The sequence below is a fragment of the Quercus lobata genome, chromosome 2 (genome assembly GCF_001633185.2).
Source record: "Quercus lobata isolate SW786 chromosome 2, ValleyOak3.0 Primary Assembly, whole genome shotgun sequence".
Classification (NCBI taxonomy): Eukaryota; Viridiplantae; Streptophyta; class Magnoliopsida; order Fagales; family Fagaceae; genus Quercus; species Quercus lobata.
Window position 1 is genome coordinate 66,801,709 of NC_044905.1, and position 6,880 is coordinate 66,808,588.

The 6,880-nt window shown below is 36.8% G+C and overlaps 1 pseudogene; it reads left to right on the forward strand.

Moving 5' to 3' along the window:
* The first annotated feature begins 601 nt into the window (after nt 1-601).
* Nucleotides 602-3,255, forward strand: LOC115968751 (annotated as a pseudogene).
* The last annotated feature ends 3,625 nt before the right edge of the window (nt 3,256-6,880 follow it).

A 6,880-nucleotide genomic window follows, 5' to 3' on the forward strand; every position in this document is an offset into this window, starting at 1 on the left:
GTGGATTATGATTTTAATTTGGCTTAGATAGTTTTTCCAATTCTATATTATAGCTTTTGTTCATTTTCCACACACTAGTTGTTTGATATAAAGCTTGAATTGGTTAATTTGTATTTTGGGGGGTCTAAACGTTCAAAGGTGTTTTTATACTATTTGAACTTTCAATAATAATTCCTTTGGGCCAATGCAGGCATCGATAATCCATCTTGGGAGATATCTTCCTTGAATGCAGGCAAACACCAATGCTCGGACAGCAACCAATGCTCAACCAAAGCAACTGAACGAGGAAGAACAATCTTAATAATTGGTGGGCCTCTCTTTTAAAAGTTTTATATTCTCTCTAAATGATCGATAATAATGCCTGCATTCAACTAATAAAAAATTCTTATTCGGTGAAAACCCTAAAAACAAGGAAGATGTCTCCCACTAAGATCATCTTCTCAAGTGCCACTTACTGGAAGAAAAAGAAAAGAAAATGGGGGTAGATAGCTTGATCATTGTCCTAGCTCAATAATGAGTTAGTTTACCTTTATAAAGTAGGAATAAAAGGAGATTTTCCTCCTCTCATTTCTTTTTCCACCACAATTTGTTTCTTGCTCCCATGAGGAACCTCTCGATGCTCACACTCACACCTATCCTTTCCATCTTCTGGTTAGTCTTCCTTTTTTTATCATATCACACTTGCTTCTTTCACAGCTCCTCGTTATGTCCCCGTTGATGATATTACCCTCGACTGTGGCAGTGCCACTTCAAACATTTCGAAGGAAATGGATGGGCGAGACTGGAGTGGCCACTTTCAGTCCAAGTTCTTTCCCAAAGACGAACATAATCTCAAATCTGATACCTCTCACGCTCCAAAAGAAGGCACCATAACAAAAGCTCCCTACAATACTACACGTATATCTTATTCCCAATTCACCTACGTATTTCCACTCCCCGATGGCCCGAAATTTGTTCGGTTGCACTTTAACCCGGTTTCTTACTATGGTTATGAGGGGTCTAAGGCCTTTTTCACTGTCAAAGCAGGTTCGTTCACCTTACTTAGAAACTTCACTACTGCCGTTATTCTTGCTGATTCTTTGCAAAACCTGATTGTAAAAGAGTTCTGCATCAACGTTGCAGCAAATCAAAAATTGAATCTAACCTTCATCCCTTTTCCAACTACTTTGATTAATTTCTATGCTTTCATTAATGGAATTGAGATTGTGTCCATGCCTGAAAACCTGTATTACAGTCCAAAAGGTGCACCCATAAACCCACTTTATGTAGGCCAAAGTACTACGTTCTACATAAGCAACAACATGGCACTCGAGATGGTTTATCGATTAAACGTGGGTGGGAACTTGATATCACCAACGGAAGACACAGGCTTATTTAGAAAATGGTCCCCGGATATAAAGTACTTCAAAAATTCAAGCTTAACTATTCATAATACATCTTTCATACCCAACTACTCTAAAATAGCAAATTACACAGCACCAGATGATGTATATCGGTCTGCAAGGACAATGGGCTTAGATAGCAACAAGAACAAGATGTCTAATTTGACGTGGGAATTACCAGTTGATTCGGGATTTCATTACCTGGTGAGGCTCCATTTCTGTGAAATAGACAAACTTATATACTTCGTTTGCCAAAGACGGTTCATCATATATATAGACTATTTGTTAGCCGAATTAGGTGCTGATGTAATATTGTGGACTGATGAACGCGTTACGCCTTTTTACAAGGACTATGTAGTAAAAATCCAAAAGAAGGGAGTTGAGGACAACAACCATGTTCTCTCCATTGATCTACACCCTGATACAGGAGCTACTTCTGACGATGCAATTTTAAACGGTGTGAAAGTGTTCAAACTGAGCAACTCAGATGGTAACCTCGCAGGACCTAGTCAAATGCTGCCCTCTCTACCTGCTGTCTCTACAACCAAGGAGTCCAAAACAAAGAAAACAGTATTCATTGCAATTGGAAGTGGTGTGGGGATCTTAGTGGTACTCACTTTAGTGTGTTGCATGGTTCTCTTGAAACTAAGGAAGTCCGGGAACTATGTTTATTATTATCAACTATCAAAGTGCTGTTGCTGGCATGATCCATACAAAGGAAAATCAACAAGGAAGAAGGCTTCATCGTTACCAGAAGAACTATGCCGCCGGTTCTCAATAGACCAAATCAAAATAGCGACTGATAACTTCCACCAAGAACTGATTATCAGCCGAGGTGGTTTTGGGTATGTATAAAAGGGTTTCATCGACGAGAGTATGATTGTGGCAATCAAGCGCTTGAACCCTGAGTCTCGACAAGGTGCTCGGGAGTTCAGGACTGAGATCGAGATGCTTTCTCAACTTCGCCATGGCCACTTTGTCTCTCTTATTGGATATTGCAATGATGACGGTGAGATGATTCTCATCTACGAATACATGACAAATGGTACCCTCAGTGACCATCTATTTGACACGAAAAACGATCCTCTCACGTGGAAACAAAGACTTGAGATATGCATTGGGTCCGCATGTGGCTTGCACTACCTCCACACGTGCATGAAAAACCCTATCATTCACCGCGATGTGAAGGCCACCAATATTCTATTGGATGACAAATGGGTTCTAAAGTTTCAGATTTTGGATTGTCCAAAATCAAGCTGCTGTTACCACCAATGTTAAGGGTACACCGGGATATTTGGATCCTGATTATGCAAGGCGTCTGCAAGTGAATGAGAAAACCGATGTGTACTCGTTTGGTGTGGTGTTGTTTGAAGTGTTATGTGGCCGAAAGGCAGTGAATTCAAAACTCGGGCAGGAGCAATTGCATCTACCCAGCTGGGCTCGGAAATGCATTGAAAATGGGACCATTTATGAGATCATAGATCCATATCTAAAGGGGAAGATTGCACCAGAATGCTTCAAGGTCTACGTGGAGGTTGCAGAGAGTTGTGTGCATGATCATGGGATCCAACGGCCTACGATGAACGATGTGATGGAAAGGCTAGAGTTTGCATCAGATTTGCAACAGAATGCAGACGCGGAGCAGGAAAAAATCAATCCTAGTGGTGATATTACCTATCAGGAGGTGAGATCATTTCGTGTTTCTCAAAATTACATCAACGTTCAAAATGTTGGACCCATTTTGGAATCGGAAACTGGTGATGGGCTATCTACGTTTAATAGTGGATTGTCAACTAATCGAAGTCTTGATTCTGATAGCGTGACTGGCACAAGTCGGGACATCTTCACGAATAACACCAACGCTACAACTTAAGGTATCTTATACGTATTTAGTTCGAGGATCAAGCTCTGATAAGGAGCTTAATGAAAGAAAAAAGGTTATGGGTGCGTTCTAAGATGTATGTGACTCAAGTTTATTAGTCTATCACTTTTTTGCTTTCCATTTCATGTTTGAGTATTTTACTTATCTTTATTCTGTATAATGGGTGGGGGTTGTGAAATGTATATATTTTGCATTAGCATTTGATGCTTTACGGGCCTTAGACAAGAACTTTTTTTTTTTTTTTTTTTTTTTTTTTTTATAATTAAAATATGCTATTAATTCTACAACTCAATCCCTACTAATATCACAATACAGAAAACCTGTAATTATTTCTCATTTTTTGTTTTATAACTGAAATTTTATTATTATTATTATTATTATTATTTTTTTTTTTAATTTTGCTGATGAGATTTTAATTAAGCAAGATCACAAACATTTTAGTTTTGATTGCGTGGATGATCAGCATAACTGCATAAGTGTACCTACTCATTAAGATAACTAAGTGTAGGATTTGCATTTTTGTGAAGAATTTGCTTAAAAGAGCTGCTTCTGTCACTCATCTGGATGTCAGAATTTATATTTACAAGTTTTCAACGTAGGAATGGGAATTAATCTAGTTTAGTAAGTTTTCGGACTTAACCTGACTCTAATAGTACAGTTTGTGAATTTTTAATTTTTTTTTTTTGGGTTCAAATATTTAAATCTGCTATTTTTGAGGAGAATCTGGATTTTACCTCATAGTTAGCTGAATTTGACCTAATTTTGTATTCAAATAACTAAAATAAATTTATATTATAAATTTAAATGTATTTCCAATATAACGTCATTTATATTTTGAATGACATAGTAGCATGTACACCAATAATGACAAGAAATCAAATATACACTATGAAATGGATTTTATTACTTTCATTTGAATGGAGTTTTTTTTTTTTTTTTTTTTTTTTTTTTTTTTTTTTTTTTAAATAAGTAAAATTAAGTGCACTACCTGGTGGCAAGTGGGGAGAGCGTGAATGCTCGAAATCGCTTCGGATTCAAGACGTCTGGCCGATCTTCTGCTGAGAATTAAGCTGATTTGTGAAATCAATTTCGACATTAATTTGACAAGCTCGGTAATGTTGAGCAGAGGTTGAATGAGCCTATGCTTGTATAAATTGTAAATAATTTGTATGGTTTTTGTACATTAATCAAATAAATTGTAAGGGGTTGATTATATACGCAATAGAGTTGACATATATCAAACACAAAATCCCTCGAGTGAGACAAAAATAAAGATTATATTAATGCTCCTTAACTTTAGCTCAATCATGGATCTGATATATATTGAATAGACATCTAAAATATAGTACTGTATATACTAAACTACCCCCTCAAACTCGAGGTCTTAATTAATTAAGGAGGAATCCATCTTGACTTTTGAGATGAGACCCTGATGACGAAAAAATGGGTGAGACTTGGTGAACAAGTCAACAGTTAGTCTTAAGAGGAAACTAAGAATAAGTGAAAACTCCCTTGTTAGAAGTGTTAAACAAATAAAATCACAATCAATCTCAACGTGTTTGTTAATGAAAGACATCATTATGGGTGATTTGAATGGCACTGCAATTGTCATAGTCAACAAGTGTACTAGTGATCTAAAGAGCATACATGTTAATCAAGAGCCAAAGAAACTAGAGTAGATCAAAGGTGGTTATAGATACTGTATTTTGTTCACCTTTGTTTTGCCTATAAAATTCTAGTTTGAGCAAAAAATAAAAATAAAAATAAAATTTTCATCCCAAGATCAGAAGAATATTAGATTTGATGTCACTTGTCCCAACCAAATGTTGGAATTATCAATTTTAAATGCCAAGGGGAAAATGACCAAAATATCTTTTGTTGATCAAGTTTTAATCGAATTAACTGAGGGTCAAACAACTTCAAAATTTTATTAAACACTAAAATTCATCATTTTGCATTAAAATTGACATTTTCTATTACTTTTCCCAAGTTTGGCCACGGTTGACCTGGGTCTAACCAATGTTTGACCAAGATTTGACCGTTCAGTCTTGATAAATTTGGACTTACATTATGAACAATTGAATTCTCTTTAAAAAGATGGCTCATAAGTTGAAATAAGACTTGAAACAAGAAAGATATTGCAAAAACAGTAAAATGGAATCCATCCAACAATTGTGTAATACCCTGCAAATTTTAACATATTGATTTTTTATTATTAATTACGTATTTTACACAGCATAAAAAGGAGATTAAAATTTTTATAAATGGTTTGCATTGAGAGTGGCAACTTTGGGCTGAAAAAAAAATTAGTTAAGGGATTGGACTTTGTTTAGAAAACCCTAGCCCACCAACCTATCTATATAGTATTAAATAAAAAGAAATTGTTCCTCTCTACTTTTTAAGCCGCCAGCTTTTATTCCCACTCTCTTATTCTCACTGCCCTTCCCCACACACCTCTTTTTCTCACCAGACCAACCTCTTTCATTTTATTTTATTTTTTTATTTTATTATTTTTTCTAAAAATAACAAGTTTTCTAATTCAGCGAGCCTTCTGGTAAGTTCATCATCTTTCATACATTGATATAAATCATAAATTGATGCATTTTTTTTTTTTTTTTTTTTAAGAAAGCCGGTTACGTGATAAAATAAACTTTACTGTAAATAAATTTTAAAAGAAATGTAATATAGGGCTCATTTGTTATTGTTATTTAAACAGCCATTTTCAATGATTAAATAATATTACACATATTTTCATACATTTTTTTTTTTCACTCACACGTATTTCCAAAAGAGTAATGGCTACAGTCACAAACTATTTTACAACATTTTTAAAAATTATTGATTTGACAAATTCCTATTAGTTATTGTGGGGCGCAAATGATTTATGGGCCAGGCCCATCTACCCAGGGAAAATTCAAAGGCCCAAGCCGAGGAGGACTATGACCCAAGTTCGACAAGATAGCCTTTGGGTACCGCCAAGGGTAGTTCAGTCCTCGGCAGACCCACAGTACCCCCAGAAGGAAGGGTAAAAACGGTATAGGACTAGAACTTGGAAGAAAGATCTAAAATATCCAGGGAAAGCTGCTGCTACTGCCATTTAATGCTCTGCACTTGACAGAGCCACACTCTCCAGCTTTTACAACCACCCCCAACGACTTTGGGTATGGACTGATAGGACAAGTATCAGCCTTGGAAAGATTGACCCTATACGTGGATGAAGGGCAGTGGGCACAGACGGATATAAAAGGAAAAATCAGTAACCTAAAGGGGGCGCTGGGAAAAATGGCCAGAAACGAGAGCCTCCAAGCCCACCTCCAGGAGAAAAACTCTAGGGGTGACGATCGTTTAACCTTGTATGAACGCCATGAAAAACCCACCGCCTATCGATCAAGGCCTAGCCTTTCAAACCCACGCTCTACAAATGATATTGTTAGGGCCGTTTTACGTGCGAACCCGACACTGTTACGGTCCGCCACGAATCGTGTCCCTACAATTGGCGCCGTCTGTGGGAAAGGCTTGCGTGTTGGCACAGGTGGTAGGTCGAAACAGTTCCTCTGTTATTGCTAACCGTTGGTTATAGAGTTCTAGTATAAAATCTCACTAGGGGCTACGTTTC